This window comes from Pongo abelii, chromosome Y, assembly GCF_028885655.2.
Source record: "Pongo abelii isolate AG06213 chromosome Y, NHGRI_mPonAbe1-v2.0_pri, whole genome shotgun sequence".
Taxonomy (NCBI): domain Eukaryota; kingdom Metazoa; phylum Chordata; class Mammalia; order Primates; family Hominidae; genus Pongo; species Pongo abelii.
The window spans coordinates 67,033,525-67,053,116 of record NC_072009.2 but is presented as its reverse complement, the minus strand read 5'-3'; the positions used below and the strand labels follow the sequence as shown (position 1 = coordinate 67,053,116).

At 38.1% G+C, this 19,592-nt stretch overlaps 1 pseudogene; it reads right to left on the bottom strand.

Moving 5' to 3' along the window:
• Positions 1-5,561: 5,561 nt before the first annotated feature.
• On the bottom strand, positions 5,562-7,605 carry LOC129053156 (C-terminal-binding protein 2-like; annotated as a pseudogene).
• Positions 7,606-19,592: the final 11,987 nt, after the last annotated feature.

Sequence of the window (19,592 nt, the reverse complement as noted above, 5' to 3'; positions counted from 1 at the left end):
CGCTTCCTCCTCTTGAGGTTTACAATAGAGAGATGAAAAATGAAAGAGATAGGCAGACATGTGCACAGAAAAAGAGAGAAAGGGAGACAGAGAGATTGAGAGACGAAGCACAAGACAGAGCAAGTAGGAGAAAAATATTTTTTTAAAAAATGTAACTTTGGAAGTTGCAACAGACTATGTGATTTCCTCCCCCATTCACATTCCAGAACCTCAATGCCCAGTGTGATGGCCTTAAGAGTTCAGAGGTAATTAGGTCCTAAGAATGAGGCCCTCATGATAGAGATTACTGGCTTTGTAAAAGAAACTGCAGATGGCTGTCTCTCCCTCTCTCTGCTAAATGAGAATACAACCTGAAGTCCACCATGTGTATTCTCACCCCTGTCTCCCATGCAGTAACACTATCAGTTTCTTCATCTGTCCTTTCTACTTTCTTTAAAAGAGGATGCTGATTGCAGACAACACGTGACAGATGCATTTCAAATCACAAAGGAGTTTCTTGAGATATACGTGATTTTAGTTTTAAGTAGAATTTCCTGAAGAGTTTTAGTTACAATACCATGTTCAAGAGGATGGTGGTTAAACTCATAGTAAACACTTGGCAAAACATAGGTTATGGGGCAGCGATCTCCTAGAAACACTTCATAGGGGTTTATATATGAAATGTGAAATATCATAGGTTTAATCCTGGCACAGAAACAAAACCGAGTGCACTGCCCTTGAACAGCTGACCAGTCCCCAGCACAGGTCCATATCAAGAAACGGAGAAGAAAGAATCCATTTAACCCCAGAAAGGTCTTCATTTGCCCAAATTGAAAACCAAATTTCACTCAGGAAAGTAATGTTGGGTTTAGTTAAATATAAGTCGGTCATATGTTTTCTAAATTGAATTATATATGTGTTTGTTTGTCTCTATAAATATGTCCCCAACTTTGCTCATGGCTCATCTTCTGTATTTTTTTGGCTGATTTTCAATGGTTTTCTTATATTGTATGGATGAATAGCCATTGAAATAGTCTTAATTTCACCATGTGTTTAATTATAAATCTATACATCCTTTGTGTGAGAGAAAATCTTTTGTGAACCAAATTTAATTTTTGGAAAGCTTTATAACTCCATATTTTTTCTTTTAAAAATTGTAATTGTGGTAAAAACTCATAATGTAAAATTTACCTTCTTAGTTCTTTTTAAGTGTATATTTCATTAGTGTTAAGTACATTCACATAGTTATGCAAAAGACCCGTAGAACTTTTATGTCTTGCAAAACTAAAATTAAATGCCTTTTAAGACAATTGCCCATTTTACTATCTCTTCAGCCCTTGACAAACGCCATTCTAACTTTTTTTCCTATGAGTTTGTCTACTTAAGGTACCTGATTAGAAACGGAATCATACACTGTCACTTTGTTGCTGGCTTATTTCAATTAACATGATATTCTCAATAATTATCATATAATGTGTCTTTTTAAAGACTGAATAATATTCCACTTTGCGTATGTGCCACTTGTTATTAAACTTTTCATTGGTCAAGGAACATCTCGGTTGTTTCTGCCTTTTGGCTTGTGTTAATAATGCTACAATAAATTTGGATGTGCAAATATCTCTCCCGGATCATGTGTTGTATATTTTAAATATATAGCTAGAAGGGGGTTTGCTGGATTATATAATAATCTCATTTTAATTTTTTTGAAGAGCTTTCATACTATTTTAAAAATCAGTTTGAGATGATAGATTATTGTGATTTTGCTTTGCATTTTTCTAGAAGAGTGAAGTCGAGTATCCTTTTAAATGCCTAGTCATTTCTATATCTTCTTTGGAGAAAGTCATTTCAAACATTTACCATTCTAAATCAAGTTATTAACTTTTTTTGTTGTTGAGTTATAGGAGTTTATATATTTTGAAATTTACCATCTACCAAATATGTGAATAGAAAATATTTTTACTCTTTTCTGTTGTATGTATGTATGCACGTATATAACCCTATAGAAGACAGGGTCTTGCTATGTTTTCACGGCCACTCTCAAACTTTTGGCCTCAAGTGATCATTCTGCCTTGGCCTCCTAAAGATCTAGAATTATAGGCATGAGCCGCCATGCCCAGGTTTCACCCACTTATGAAGTGACATTTGTAAGTCACTAAATGTTTTCTTTGATGTGTAAATTACTTGAAGCTTAATGTACTCCCTTTTTTTGTTCTTTTCTTGTTTCTTATGAATTTGATGTCATACTTAAGCACAGTTTTAAGACTTATGTCATAAGCATTTCCCCTATGTTTACTTCTAAGAATTTTTTAGTTTTTATGTTTAAGTATTGAATCCATTAAAAAGAAACTTTTCTTTTTGTATATGATACAAAGGAAGCTTTCAACTTTATTTTTTTCTCTGTAAATATGCAATTTTGAAAATTCTTTGTTAAAGAGATTTTTATTTTTCTTTTGTGTGGTCATGGAAAGTTTATGGAGGACTATTTTATCACATATGCAACGGTTTGTTTCTGGGATCTCTATTCTGTTTCATCACCTATGTATCTGTTTTTGTGGCAATACCATATTGTTTTTATTTTTGTAACTTTGTATCATGATTTTAAATCAGAAAATGTAGTAACTCTTTGTCCTTTTTAAAGAGTGTTTGGCTAGTCACAGTTCCTAAACAACTTTTAGAATTATGCACAAAAGTTCTGCAAAAAAATATACCATTGGGATTTTGATGAAAATTACATTACATTTTTATATCATCATGAGTAGTACTGATAACCTCTTTTTTTTTTTTTTTGAGATGGAGTTTTAGTGAGTCACTCAGGCTGAAGGGCAATGGTGTGAGCTGTGCTCACTGCAGGCTCCACTTCCCAGGTTCAAGCAATTCTCCAGTCTCAGCCACCAGAGTAGCTGGGATTGCAGTCATGCACCATCACTTATAGCTAACTTTTGTATTTTTGGTAGAGATAGGGTTTTGCCATGTTGGCCGGGCTAGACTCAAACTTCTGATCTCAAGTGATCCACCCACTTTGCCCTCCCAAAGTCCTGGGATTACAGGTATGAGTCATGCACCGGCCCTGACATCTTAATATTAAATCACCTCACACTTCAGCAAGACTATATGTAAGATTTTGAGTAATTTCCTCTTATTTACTTATTTGCCAATTTTCTTGCTTTTGATTTCTAGTTTATTTACATTATATGACTTCAGTTTTCTTAAATTTAATAAGACATGTATCCTAACAGAATGTACCATGTGTGATTGAGAATGTTGCATATTTTGCTGCTTTTGATTGCAGAGTTCTGTAAATGCTGGTTAGGTCTATAATGTTCAGGTTTGGCTTTCTTCCTGATATTACATCTGACTATTCTAGTCATTATTGAAAGTGGAGTCTTGAAGTCCACAATTGTTGTGTTGCTGTATATTTCTTGCTTGACTTCTGTCAATATTTGTTTTACATATTTGAAAGACGAGAATCAGTTGAACCTGGAAGGACGAGGTTGTAATGAGCCTATCGCAAGATCGTGCCACTGCCCTCCATCCTGGGAGATAGAAACTCTGTCTCCAAAAAAAAGGAGAGATGTCAGTGTTATCTATAGTAATATAAAAATTTAATGTATTTCTTGTGAAAATCCCAATGGTATATGTTTGCAGGTTTTTCAAATTATATTTATATGATTTATAAATTATTGTTATAGATTCATTTCAAGTTAACACATCTCACCGTTACATAATACCAATCTGTCTCGTTAACACTTTTGACTTAAGATATATTTTGTTTAATATAATTATGACCATGACGCTCCAATTGTAGCTACTTTTTGTATAATATATATTTTATTTATACTGTTACTTTCAAGTTATTTGCGTCCTTAGAGCTAAAGTTACTCCTGTAGAGAGCACATTGCTAGATCTTCTTTGTTCTTAATCCATTAAATTATTTATTCATTTTCTTTAAGGTATTTAATTTTTATATTTGAAGCAATTACTGCAGTTAATGAAGTTACTATTATTATTTGTAATTGTCTTCTGTGTTTCTTGTAGATGTGTTATTTATCATTTTTTTCTCTTACTGCTTTATTTTTGTTTGTTGATTTTGTAGTGACGTGATTCAATTTCTTTCTCGTTTGCTTTTGTATACATTCTATAGGTTTTTTTGGTAATCATCTTGAGAAATAAAGACTATATAAATCATCTTAAAGTTATGACAATATATAACAACTATATTTCAACTGAATGCAAAGTTGTACCTTTTCATACCCCCCTGTGTTATTAATATCACATATTATCTTTTCTTATTATCTATGAACACACATTTATGCAGATTTGTGCTACATTTTTTAAACTCCATGGTAATATTTTGAAAGTTTTGTGCACCATCATTATGATAGTAGGATTTCTATACCTGTTTATATATTTATCTTTAATAGAGAGTTTTCTATTTTCATGTGCTTTTATGATGCTGGGCAGCATCATTTCATTTTCGGATGTGATAGACTTTCTTTAACATTTCCTTTAGGACTGTTCTAATGGTTAGTAACACACTCAGCTTTTATTTATTTTGGAAAGGCTTTTTTTTTTTTATTCCTGAAGTGAAATTATTCCAGTTGAAGGATTTTGTTTGGCAGTATTTCTTCTTGTTTAATTATCTTGTCATCTGGGGATTTCTCAGCTACTTTTTAAAAATAACCTCTTTATTACTTTTCTCCTATATTGTTTTTCTTAGACTCCTTTTATAAATACAATGGTCCACTTGATGGTGTGCAGTACATCCCATATTTTTTCTCTATTGTGTTTAAAATATTTGTTTTCATGGCTCAATATTTACAACTACAATGTCATGAATTGTGTGATTTTTTCTGCTTTATTAGTCTGCTTTTGTGACTGTTGATTGAAATTTTAATATAGTTATTGTGTTCCTCAGATTCAGAATTTTTGTTGGTTTCTAAAAATATTTTTATTGATATCTCATTTTCTTTATGTATCACTTCTAATATTATTTTGTTGTCTATGTTCTGTTTGTGTTCTTTAAGCAGTTTTTTTCTAATTACATTTTATTGAAAACTGCACTGAATGCTAAATGTCCATCTTTACAATAAACATCTACAGTAATGGTAACTCGCACTAAAACAAAGCATACTTCTGATAGGCATTATTTTTCTGTTTGGGACAATTTTAAAGTTTTTCTTTTGTCACAAAAACAGGAATGTACCTAATGAATGGCTCAAAACAGGCCATATTTTTAAACAAAAAGGCAATGATTCACAAAAGACTATGAATAGAACATGTAACTAATTGATGTAAATCTAATAGGATTTTTTAAAATCAGTCACATCCATTACATCTGAAATGTTCTTGTATAAAATACGTGAAGAAAAGAAGATTTTATCAGTGTCTTAAAAAGTGGGTTTGTTCATAGACAATCTGATAAGTTACCATTAAAATTGTTTACTGTGACATAAGGAAATGCAATATTATTTTTCTTGAACCCTTTTAGTGCAAGACTTCCCACTCAATAAAATAGCAGAGCATCTGAAACTGAGAAAATATATTTGATTACAAAGAGCTTGTGAAATTTAATACTGCTTTATTTTTTATTTTTATTTTTTGCATTATCGGAGGCTTTTACATACATGCTCAGTATGCAGTTCAGATGTGAGAGACGTTTCTCTGTACAGGAGCCGGCACTGTCTTCAATCCTATGCGTGCAGATGTCTAACACAAGCAAACAGTTTACTCCACATTTTCTAGTAATGTGATCTTCCTATTAGCAAAAAGCAGTAACCAGTCCCTGTAGACTGAAGGGACTCAAGTCACAAGATGTGGATTTCCTCCTCATGGTTTTTATTTTGATGTTTGAATTCTTGATGCAACATTCTGAGCAGGGTGTTCCAGTCCTGCTCTGCCCAAGGGACTGATAAAGGAAAAAGTTCTATTTATTCTTTGTGATTTGACTCACAGATGAAAAACTTAACACACAATAACGGAAGTTGATGGTTAATAAATCACACCCTATTCTTTCAGAGCATCCGTAAGCAGACGACATCTTCAGTTTTCTAACTCTTGTAGTTTTAACACTGCAACATCAATGATGTATATGTCCAGAATCAGCTAAAAAGAGCGTCAGATTCTTTTTCTGTTAGTTCATCTATTTTTCACTGTCTTTGTTCCCAAGTGTATCAGAATGATTAACCTCCGGCATTCTCTAATATTTCTCGTTGGGGTGCTCTCGATTGTCCCCGTGATTGTGGGCTGGTTGGGAGAGGGCGTTTGGGAAGTATGTGCCACTGTCGGGAGGTTGTGAGTCACCGGGATGCATCCAGGGATGATCCCTTCATTGGATGCAGGAAGTCCTCCTGGAGCCATGCCCACGATGACTGGATGAATTGCTTGCTGGTCTATTACTGACCAAAGCACAAATGTGACAAAGAATTGCTTGTTCACACAGTTTCTTAAGCTTCCTGGGATGAGACCTGTGATGGCTCAGAGGATCTCGGTGGCAGCTGCCTCCTTCATCTCCAGTGAGGCCTGCTCGCGGTAGCAGACAGTGTGAGGAGTGCAGATGAGATTCGGGACATCTTCAATGGACCCTGAGCCAAGCTAAAGGTCTACGACTCATTCACGTCGAGGGCGGCCCCTCGTATCTTGCCCTCCTTGAGGGCCTGTGCTAAGGCTTTCTCATCCACCAGGCCACCACGGGCTGTGTTCACAAGGAATGCTCCCTGCCTCATCTGCTTTCTGGTAAAGTCATTGATGAGGTGGTGTTTATGTTCGCTGAGACTGCAGTGCAAGGAGACGCAGTCGCTCTGATACAGCAAATCCTGCTGTGTGTAGACCCTCTGCACGCCCAGGGACTGCTCGATTCCATCCTGCAAGTAGGGGTAATAAAATATGACGCTGAATCCAAAGGCAGTGGCTGGAACTGCAAAAACCTACTGAGTGCGACCGTAGCCGATGAGGCCCAGCGTCTCCCCAAGAACAGGGGCCACTCCCGAGGCCACCTCGCAGATCTGCTCCACGCTCTGAACCCGCTTGCCTTCCCACAGTGCCTGTTCCAGCCATGTGTTCCTCTGGTGCCTATTGAGGATGTGGCAGATGGTGGAGTCGGCTGTCTCTTCCACGGCTGCAGATGGGATGTTGCACACAGAAATTCCGAGCTCGCCAGCAGCCTTGAGGTTCACTTTGTCGTAGCCGCTGCCCACCCGCACGATCACTCTCAGGTCCCTGAAATTTGCCAGGTCCTCCCTGGTGGGGGTTATGGTGTTGTATATCATGGCGCCCACGACTCTGTTTAGAACCTTCTAGTGGATCTCCTGCGTGGACTGCACGTCACAGAAGGCCACGGTGGCCAGGTCCTTCAGGATGGGCATGTCCACAATGCAGTCGCGGCCGTCCAGCAGCGCCACCACAGGGCGGGGGTACAGGGGGCCTTTCATGATCTGGAGGCGAATTCCTACACAAATTCTGTCCAATCGCTCTCTCTTAAGTTTGCACTTATCCACAAATGTCATTCTTTAGGGAACTTTGCAATTCTCAGATCAAAAGGCAAAGCAGTCCTCTAAGAACTTAGGGGAACTCGGAGGCGTCTGCGTGCATGACACCACTATGAATCCAATATAAATTTGTTCAGAAAATCTATAGTTCACACGATGGGCTGTCCATCTTTGTAAGGGAATACAGGTTCATTGGTTCAAAGCAATTTAAGGTGATGAAACCTGTTTGCTTCGAACTCAGCCACCATCACACAATCAATCAAAGAATCTCACCACGACCCCAGGTCTGGAGCTCCTGGAGTCCGCGAACGCTGGAAGTGGAGGCGGTTTTGGCCCGATGCAGCCTGGTCCTTGCTCCTTCTCTGAGCCTGGGGCCACCAATGTGTCCGGCATGGTCTCCAGGCTCCTCCTTTCCCGGTGCCCCGCGTACCGGAGGAGTGCCGGTCTCATTAAGCGGCTTTGATAATTATTTTTATTTTTAAACTATATAATGCAAAACCAAAAACAACAACTACAAAAGAATAAACCTACAGATTTTGACCTTTCAAGATCAACAAAGATTTTTAAAGGTAATATTTGTAGGTTTATTTTATTTCTTTAATTGGGACATGTTTTCTCTGTTTTCTGCCTTCTCCGTATGCCCTGCAATCTTTTGATGAGATTCAGAAATTTATAAAACAACTGTGTAATGTAGTATGTAAAAAGTTTCTTACTACAAGATAATACAGCAGTCAGTGAGGCTGAATATTCTGGTGCTTCATTAACAGGGTCTTCGATGTGTCTTCTCTGGCCTTGTGTGTGTATTTTTAAGGTAAAGATATTTTTCCCCTTATTTTCCAGACACGGTAGTCCTTTGCTTCCGCAGTTGATTGCAGTGTTTGTATCTCTGAGGCTGTGATAAGCATTCAGCTTCTTTTCTCAGCAGTCATAAGTTGTCATTCTTATTACTCTGCCATTTCCTTTAGCACTCCCTGTTGGGGGAGACAGAGTCTAGTCACCAGCGGTAGCCCAAAAAGCCAAACCTTTGAACATATGTTCCACTATTCTCATTGTATACTGAGGGAGATACTAAAAGTTGGACGTTTTCTCTTGAGCCCAATTGCTGGGAAAGAAGAAAGGATGTGGTGAATATAAGCCAGCCCTGGTTGCCTTGTACAGCAAGCTTTTCCAACCCGACTTGTTCTGTTATTTTTATGGCTGTGTTTTATTTTAGGCTTTTAGCAGCCTGCAACCATGGTTTTCAGGTTCTGTCTCTAGTGATAAGCAGAAAAGGGGGATAAGAAAAGGGCCTTGCTGGCTCAACGAGAAACAGAAACTAAGAACTCATGGCTGTGGTCTCCCTTGGACGCCCCTGTTCCACAGTAAAGGAAATATCTTTGGAATGTAAAAAGAGAGAGAATAATAGGCATCACCCCAATAGGAAAGAATGAACAAATAACAAAGATGAGAGGTGCAAAGGCCAAGGAGAAAACCTTAAAAATGTGGTGTTGGAAGTTCTGCTTCAAAGAAATTTGTTCTGGAAAATCCTAGATTTACTTCTTTTGCTGCCACAGATGGAAATTTCCTACCTTATGCTGATTATGCTCCTAAATCTTCTAAGGCTTCTCCTGTTCCTCCACTAACATTCCAGGGTATTCACAGTGAGAGCCAAAGTTCTCCTCTTCTTTCTGTTATTCCCGTGAAGGCCTTGTGGTCTGAGTGCTTTTCCATTGCTTTTTGGGATCTGAGGAAATCTGCACATTTTGCGAGACTTTTATTTTAAGCTGTTTTGTAAAATCTGTGCCTCACGTCAGAAGTTGTGAGAGTAAAAGTGCAGACATTGGGTTTTGGTTCACATATTTCAGAAACACCAAGGACAAATGCTTCTGCTTCATAATTTTCAGTCCTGTGATTTCAAATGTGATCGTGTAAAAATATCGGAAAAAAATTTATCAGAGCCAAAGCACTTCAGCACATATGATAAAGTTGAATCTTCTATTTCACTTTATTCTTTTTTTCATCTCTGGTAATGTAAGTCAAAAAGTTTTCTTTTCCTTCGTAGAAACTAACTTAGAAATGTGAACTCTCTATGCCAAGTGCCTCACTTGTGGAATAGTTTATTGTAACCACTCATTTCAAAGAATTTTTAAAGACCTTAATGCCATAAAAAAAAACTTAGAAACTTGCCAAGAATAGAATAAATTCTTAATTGTTACATTATTTCTTAATGAGTTATTTTATTAATTAATCTTATACAAAGCTTAGTGGGACTGTGATATGTACGTTTTCCCTGTCTTATTTTTATGTATGCCAAATTAGCGTATAATTTTAGCTTCAGGGGTTTCAGCATAGCACACTTGAATTTATGTGTTATATAGAAAGTGAATTAGATAGTACGCACATCACATTAAGGAAAGTTTTAATTTGTGTCTAATTTCACTGCATAGAAAAACTTATCATTAGTGTTTCCATTTACTTTCCTCAACATTTATCTGAATGATAGTATAATTTATTTCTATTTGCTTACTATATTGTGGTGTTCCACAGCACATTTTACAATATTCAAGTTGTTCCCATATTTAAAAATGTAAGTCTTTTCTTTGTTTTTAAAAAAATAAATTATAAGCCAGTGCAGTGGCTCACGCCTGTAATCCCAGCACTTTAAGAGGCTGAGGTGGGTGGATCACGAGGTCAGCTGTTCAAGACCAGCCTGGCCAACATGGTGAAATCCCTTCTCTACTAAAAATACAAAAAATGTAGCCGGCCGGGCGCGGTGGCTCACACCTGTAATCCCAGCACGTTGGGAGGCCGAGACGGGTGGATCACAAGGTCAGGAGATCAAGACCATCCTGGCCAACATGGTGAAACCCCTTCTCTTCTAAAAATACAAAAATATTAGCTGGGCGTGGTGGTGGGTGCCTGTAGTCCCAGCTACTCGGGAGGCTGAGGCAGGAGAATGGCGTGAACACGGGAGGTGGAGGTTGTAGTGAGCCAAGGGCTCACCACTACACTCCAGCCTGGGTGACAGAGAGAGACTCTGTCTCAAAAAATTAAATAAAAAAATAAATTATAGCCTTTCCATTTGTATAAAATGATGAGTAATATATAAAGAACATAATAAAAAATGTTTCTAATATCATTGAAATCTTTATTAAAACTTTCTTCTAAATGCTCTTTATGGGAGATTATAATGCATTTTTTGTGCAATTTTGTTACTCTAACCACATGCTAATAATTCAAAATCTGCTCTTTATAGGTGCCCAGTTTTGGTTGAACATTGTAGCCATCTACAAATAGTCTTCTTCAGTTGTGTGCTTTGTTTATTCAGTATTTCACAGGTTAATGTTTATTTAATTTTGTTTTCTAATATTTTATATTCCTGTATTTCCTTGTTAACATAGGCTGCCTTACATCATTTAATTGTGTTTTTAGATTCTGCCTATATATTATAATTTTGTATGACTATATTCAACTGTATACACTTTCAAAGAGTGTAGAAAATAAGTCAAATATTGATCAACCATATGCCTATTGCCAACATAATTCTCTGTTCATTTGTCTGTATAAACATTACTCATACTTTATTTATGACTTGTGTATTTGTTTTATGAGTTGCTGGTCAACTAATTTTTTAATCGTCTCTGGGTGAGTAGTTGTGGAAATTGTCCTAATTTCCACTTCTATGAATTAATGAATCTATATTACTTTTGTGTGAAGGAAACACTTCTGTGATTTGCAGGTAATTTTTTTTTTTGATCTCTGAACTTTTTATTGGCCTCCTTCTCCCCAAAGGACCTTGCTTCTGCTGGCTCAGCATCTCAAAACGTAAGCTTTGTTGGTCTCAGACAACACTTTGCCGTCCACTATCCTGCGGGGGCGTTCTTTTGGATGGTTTTCAGGTATTTGTTGCTGTCCAGAGCATCACCAAGGGTGAAGTCCTCCCGGTCTTATAGCAGGCGGCAGTAGGTGGCAATCTCAGTCTCCAGTTTGACCTTGATGTTCCACAGGGCTTCGTCCTCCTGGGCCTGGTTCCTCTCTCCCCGGGTTTGTGCCAGCTCTGACTCCAGGTGCAGCAGGATCCTGTTGAGCTGCTCCATTTGCATCTATCTCCCTCAGGCTGCTCTCCAAGCTGGCCTTCAGATTTCTCATCAAGTCCAGGTCAATATCCAAGGACTCGACTGTACCTCTCAGCTCCCTGAACATGCTCTCAGCAGCTCCGATCTCAGCGGACTGCATGGTGACTACTGTGGTGCTCTCCTCAGTCTGCTGGCACCAGTACTTGTCCAGCTCCTCTCAGTTTCTCTCAGCCATCTCCTCATATTTGGCCTGGATGCCAGCCATGATCTTGCTAAGGTCCTGAGACTTGGGGACATCTACCTCCATGGTCAAGCAAGAGCTGGAAATCAGGCCTTGCAGACCTTTAATTTCCTCCTCACGGTTCTTCATGAAGAGCAGCTCTTCCTTGAGGGCCTCGATCTCTGATTCCAGCAGAGACTGAGTGACACTGGTGTTATCAGTGATGTCGCTCTCCACAGACTGGCACATGGCCAGCTCTGCCTCACACTTTAAGCTTATCAGCAGCAAAATGATCATTGTCAGTCTGCAGGACGATGCAGGCACTGTCCGCAGAATTGGCAAAGATCTTTTTATTAGCCTAGTTCTCTGACTTTCTGACAGTAACAAATGATTTTGATTACTGTAGATTTTTAACATGTTTTGAAATCAGTAATTGTAATGCTTCCAAGTTTTTTTATGTGGTCCCCTGAAATTCCGTATACTTTGGGGAGTCACATTCTCTGTTTCTGTCAAAAATAATATTAAGAATTTCATAGAGATTGTATTAAATCTGTAGGTCACTTTGTGGATAATAGACAAGTTCAAAATATTAAGTTTTCTAACTCTTGAACAAAAGCATGTTGAAGAGTAAATTGTTTAATTTTCATGTATTTGTGAATTTTATGAATTTTCTTCTGTTATTGATTTTTAGCTTTAATCCATTTTGGTCAGAAATTATAATCTGTAACCTTCAATTTTTTTATTATACTTTAAGTGCTAGGGCACATGTACAGAAAGTACAGGTTTGTTACATAAGTATACATGTGCCATGTTGGTTTGCTGCACCTATCAATTCATCATTTACATTAAGTGTTTCTCCTAATGTTATCCCTTCCATAGCCCCCAACCAACAAACAGGAAATAGTGTTTGATGTTCCCTGCCCTGTGTCCATGTGTTCTCAATGTTCAACTCCTACCTATGAGTGAGAACATGTAGTGTTTGGTTTTCTATCTTTGTGACAATTTGCTAAGAATGATGGTTTCCAGCTTCATCCATGTCCCTGTAAAAACGTGAACTCATCCTTTTGTAAAGGCTGCGTAGTATTCCATGGTGTATATACTCCACAATTTCTTAATCCAGTCTATCGTTGACGGATATTTGAGTTGCTTCCAAGACTTTGCCATTGTGAACTGTGCCACAATAAACATACGTGTGCATATGTCTTTATAGTAGCATGATTTATAATCCTTTGAATATATACCCAGTAATGAGATTGCTGGGTCAAATGGTATTTCTGGTTGTAGATACTTGAGGAATTGCCACACTGTCTTCCACAGTGGTTGAACTAATTTACACCCCCACCCACAGTGTAAAAGCTTTTCTATTTTTCCACATCCTCTCCAGCATCTGTTCTTTCTTGACATTTTAATGATTCCCGTTCTAACTGATGTAAGATGGTATCTCATTGTGGTTTTCATTTGCATTTTTCTGATGACCAGTGATGATGAGCAATTTTTCTTATGTCTGTTGGTTACATAAATGTCTTCTTTTGAGAAGTGTCTGTTCATATCCTTTGCTCACTTTTTGATGGGATTGTTCTTTTTTTCTTCCTTGTAAATTTGTTTAAGTTCTTTGTAGATTCCATATATGAGTTCTTTGTCAGATGGGTAGATTGCAAACATTTTCTCCCATTCTGTAGGTTGCCTGTTCACTCTGATGATATTTTCGCTGCTGTGCAGAAATTCTTGAATTTAATTAAGTTTCATTTGTTAATTTTGGCTTTTGTTGCCATTGTTTTTGATGTTTTAGTCATGAAGTCTTTGCCCATGCCTATGTCCTGAATGGTATTGCCTAGGTTTTCTTTTAGGCTTTTTATGGTTTTAGGTCTTACATTTAAGTCTTTAATCCATCTTGAGTCAATTTTTGTATATGGTGTAAGGAATTAATCCAGTTTCAGTTTTCTGCATATGGCTAGCCATTTTTTCCAGCAACATTTATTAAATAAGGAATCCTTTCCCCATTGCCTGTTTTTGTCACGTTTGTGAAAGATAAGATGGTTGTAGATGTGTGGTGTTATTTCTGAGGCCTGTGTCCTGTTCCTTTGGTCTATATATCTGTTTTGATAGCAGTACCATGCTGTTTTTTTTACTGTAGCCTTTTAGTATAGATTGAAATCAGGTAGCGAGATGCGTCCAGCTTTTCTCTTTTTGCTTAGGATTGTCTTGCCTATGCAGGCTGTTTTTTGGTTCCATATGAACTTCAAAGTAGTTTTTTCCAATTCTGTGAAGAAAGTCAGTTGTAGCTTGATGGGGATAGCATTGAATCTGTAAGTTATCTTGGGCTGTATGGCCATTTTCACGATATTGATTCTTCTTTTCCATGAGCATGGAATATTCTTCCATTTGTTTGTGTCCGCTTTTATTTCATTGAGCAGTGGTTTGTAGTTCTCCTTGAAGAGGTCCTTCACATCCCTTGTAAGTTGGATTCCTAGATATTTTATTCTCTTTGTAGCAATCTTGATTGGGAGTTCACTCATGATTTGGCTCTCTGTTTGTCTGTTTTTGTTGTATAGGAATGCTTGTGAATTTTCACATTATTTTGTATCCTGAGACTTTGCTGAATTTGCTTATCAGTTTAAGGAGATTTTGGGCTGAGACGATGGGGTTTTCTAAATATACAATCATGTCATCTGCAAACAGACACAATTTGGCTTCCTCTTTTCCCTAATTGAATATCCTTTATTTCTTTCTCTTGCTTCATTGCCCTGGCCAGAACTTCTGATACTATGTTGAGTGGGAGTGGTGAGAGAGGACATCCTTGTCTTGTGCTGGTTTTCAAAGGGACTGCTTCCAGTGTTTGCCCATTCTGCATGATATTGGCTGTGGGTTTGTCATAAACAGCTCTTATTATTTTGAGATACGTTCCATCAATACCTATTTATTTAGAGATTTTGTCACGAAAGCCGGTTGAATTTTGTCGAAGTCTTTTCTGCATCTATTGAGATAGTCCTGTGGTTTATATGGTTGGTTCTGTTTCTGTGATGAATTATGTTTATTGATTTGTGTATGTTGAAACAGCCTTGAGTCCCAGGGATGAAGCCGGTGGATAAGCTTTTTGATATGCTGCTGGATTTGGTATGCCAGCATTTTATTGAGGATGTTTGCATCGATAGTCATCAGGGATATTGGCCTAAAATTCTCTTTTTTGTTGTTGTTGTGCCTCTGCCAGGCTTTGGTATCAGGATGATGCTGGCCTCATAAAATGAATTAGGGAAGACTCCCTCTTTTCTATTGATTGGATTAGTTTCAGAAGGGGTGGTACCAGCTCCTCTTTGTACCTATGGTAGAATTTTGCTGTGAATGCTTCTGCTCCTGGACTTTTTTTGGTTGGTAAGCTATTGATTATTGTCTCAATTTCGGAGCCTGTTATTGGTCTATTCAGAGATTCAGCTTCTTCCTCATTTAGCCTTGGTGGGGAGGTGTATGTGTCCAGGAATTTATCCATTTCTTCTGGATTTTCCAGTTTATTTGCGTAGAGGTGTTTATAGTATTCTCTGATGTTAGTTTGCATTTCTGCGGGTTCAGTGGTGATATCCCCTTTGTCATTTTTTATTGTGTCTTTTTGATTCTTCTCTCTTTTCTTCTTTATTAGTCTTACTAGAGGTCTATTTGTTAATCTTTTCAAAAAACCAGCTCCTGGATTCACTGATTTTTTGAAGGGTTTTCTGTAACATTCAATTTTTTTAAAATTCTGTTAAAATTTTTTTGCCTAATATTTATTTTTAGGAAAATGTTTTATGAGCTTTTGACAAGACTGTGAGTTTTGTTTTTGTGTAGAGTGGTCTCTATGCATCTCTTACATCTGACTGCTTTAGAGTACTTTCATGTCCCGTGTTTTCTTTTTAATATTCTATCTGGCTTTATTATTAATTACAGAATTGGTGTATTAAAATATTGTTCTCAGTATATTGCTGTTTTTTGCTTGTGTTCTGTCAAGATATTATTGATTTATTTTAAAATCCTCATGTGAGGTGCATATATGTTTTTGTGTATGCATAATTAGATATATACACACAATTATATAAATGTGTATAATTGTCATAGATTTTCAGTGAATAAACCCTTTTATTATTTACTCCTTTGTTTTCTTTGACAGTTTTAATTTACAGTACATTTAATAAACTAAGACCGTTATTTAAAAAGTATTTTGCATAATATAATTGTGACATAGTCTGTCTTCATTTGGTTATGATTTGCATAAAATTGTTTTGATTCATTTCACCACTTTTAGTCTGTTTTTATTACTATATAGTATGATGGCTCATATCTGTCATCTTAGCATTTTAGGATATTGAGGTGGGAGGATCAGTTGAGTCCAGGAGTTTGAGATCAGCCTGAGAAACAAAGCAATACCATGTCTCTTAAACAAACAAGTAAGTAAATAAATAAATAAATAAATAAAATAATTTGAGTCCCCTGTAAACAGATGTAGTTAGAAGTACTTTTTTTTAAATCTCTGTACTCAATTTATGACTTTTGGTTGAGAAATTTAGTTTGTGAGTAGTTACATAATATCCTACATTTGAAGGAATTACTTCAGACACTTTGTGGAGTAACAGTTAAATATTAAATTTGAACTCAATTGAACATGGGCTCAAACAATGGTCACCAAGTCCCAGAACAGGTTGTGTGAGCCCCCTGAGGCCTCCATCCAGTGCTGTTTCAGATAACTCTCTATTTCAATTTATTCCTATATGTTAGTTATTGAAAAACAATAGACAATCACAAAAAACAAGTTGACCTTTTTGTGTTCCTTGAGCCCAGTCATGAGGCGACCTGCTGACTGGACTTCATGCCAAATAACTCATTACAAAAAGAGCTAGGGTTCCAGACTGCGCCAAAGCTTCATGAGATCCCTCCTCATCTGTGCAAGGACGAGTGGCCAATCTGGAGCCCAGGGTGTTGCTTCCCAGTCTGGTGGTGAATCCTCCATAGTCTGGTGGGTGTAAATATATATATCTCTTTTCCCTTCTCCCCATCCCATTGCAAGTTGCTTATTGTATATGTGCTTTTTATATCTGCATTGTCATTTAAGTGGAATAAATTTTGTTAAACCGTAAAGCTACTGTGTGTGTGTGTTTTTTCTTCTCCTGTTGTGTGTTCCCCGCACAGAACATTTTTGGCAACACGAACAGTATGAGAAAGCAAAAACAAGCCATTTTTTGGCTGCAGGAACCAGACTGGGAGCTCGGGGACTTCCCATATATTCGGATGGAAACTCCCCCCAGTTTTTTCCCTTGGCCATTGACTGGTCCAAAGGAGCTGGCCTTTGTGAAAATTAGGAATCTAAATTAGTGCATTTTGAATCATTGGCTGTGTGAGATGTGCTGCAGGAAATCCCAGTTGCTAAATGGGATGCTGAGGGAATTTCGTGGTATGGATGGTGCTTGCTTCCTGCTTATAAGTTAATGTGTCAATATAGGGACTGGTTGCTACAAGAGAAATTTATGCCGGAAAAGAAAAATTCTAATCTGACTTCCAGACTGGCCCTGGTCCAATGCCAGGTCTATGTCTTGACTGATCAGGCTCCGAGCTATCAGCCTATTGCTGAAAAAAGCAGCTGTCTGAGTGGCCCAGTCAGGGTAAAACTGAAGAATTAGTCAGTTTTCAGGGCTTGGAGAGGGTAAAAACTCAAATCCTATCTCAAGGACGGGAAGTTAACTCTAGTAAAGTTCAAGGACGTGCACACACTGTAACCTTCCTTGGCATCCTATGGAATGCAGAGAAACAGTCCATTTTACCAAAGGTTAAGGTTAAAATACTAGAATTTGCAGCCCTGCCACTGAAAAGGGGGTCTAAAAATTTATTGGCTTGTTTGGATTCTGGAGACATCTTATTCCCCCCATGGGTAACATTTTGTGACCTCTGCAGGCAGTCACTAGAAACTGCTATGAATTTCACTGGAGAGAGAAAGAGCATGGCTTTTCAACAAGCCAAAGAAGAGGAGCAACTGGCCCTGGATCTATGGCCCTTACAGGATGGGTCAATAGAACTGCAAGTTACTGTCCTATATCAACATGCTAATTGGAGCCTTAGGTAGAAAAAAGATGGGAGGGAACCTTTGGAGTTTTAAACCCAGAAGCTGTCAGAGGCTGACAAAGCTTATACTCTCTTTGAGAAGCAGCTCTTGGTCTGCTACTGGGCTTTACAGGAAACAGAACACCTTTGTTTTAATCATGATGTTTTTATGAGGCCCCAAATTCCTATCATGACATGGGTAATGACCTCCCTCAAAACCCATTGGATAGGGTACACTCAAGAAAGTAGCATCATAAAATGGAAATTGTACTTACAAGACCAGGCTAAGCTGGAATTAAAAAGGGGTATCATTTTTCCATCAGGATGTGCAAAACTTGCCAACTCAGGAAACCACCGAGTAAGTCCTGCAGAGAGGGAAGGAAACCACCCCTGCCCAATGGGGCAAATCCTTTAAAGAACTAAGCCCAGAGGATCAGAAACACGCTTGGTTTACTGATGGTTCCACTAAAGACATTGATGGAACCCGATGCTGGGAGGCCGTGGTTTATAATCCTGTTAAAAACATAAGCATTTCTGATGAAGGGAGGGGTGTGAGCAGCCAGCTGGCTGAACTAGAAGCCGTCCTCCGAGCTATTCAGGAGGAGGCCAGAGGGATTTTGTACTTGTATACCGACCCTTGGTCAGCAGAAAATGGTCTTACTACCTAGATGCCCGAATGGCAATGAAACAAATGGTGAATTGCGAATAAAGAGATTTGGAGAAAACAATAATAGGAAGATATCTGAATCCTGGTACACACTACCATTATTGCTGTTTTCCATATTGATGCTCATGCATCTCTGCTTTCTCTCGACAGACAAATCAGCAGGAAGATCAACAGGCAAAAGTTTTCATCATAAATGCAAACTGGAATGTGGGTGAATGGATTACAACATGTTCAAGCCTGGCAATGAGACACATTATAATGTATGGTGGTATAATTGATAGTGATTATTGGGAAGAGTTAAAGTTCACTTTACACAATATCACTCCAGATTCTTTTGTTACAACACTGCCGATGTGGGTTGCTCAATTTTCAGTGGTACCTGGTACCTTGTTAACTATTAAACCCTGAGGAAATCTCTGCCTGAACAGAGGTTATGTACAGAACTGGGAAATTCAGATCCACTGGTATAGATAGGTTAAATCCTAGAGCCAAAATATGGATACAGCCTCCATCAGATCCCGCCCCTAAGGCTGGTGACCTTTTAGCTATGGGAGCAGAAAATAAAGGGGTAGTACAATTTCCTAAAAATGAAAAACAATATCATGTTCCCCTTCATTTTTGTTGTTACAGAGAATAAGCTCTCTGCTAGTAATCAGTACCGGGGTAATCACGTGTGAGGCCAAGAATGAGTTCATCAACTGGGCAGCAACTGCTGCAACAGAAGCCAACTGCAGTCAATGCTGGCTATGCATCAAGTTGCCAGAGGCCACAGGAAATGGACTACCTTGGAGAATTGCCCTTGCCAACATTTCTGAATGGCTCTGTCATTACCAGTGGGGCCAAAACAACACTTGCAATCCAACCTGGACTTCCTTTGCTACTTTAATAACATCTTAATACACTATAGTTATAGTAAAACCATTGTTGTCTCCTGGGGGGCCCTCTGGGTATGCAGATCCTACGGGTGGCCTTACCTGTCCCCATATTGGATGGGGTGATTCACTTGAGGGTGCCATTAATTCCATTCGCCATCCGGGATAATATTCCCGTCTCCAGTAATCTAGATGCTTACAAACATAGCTGGTTATGAACGTGCCAGAATCCCTGGTGGTGGTACCCTATCACAGTAT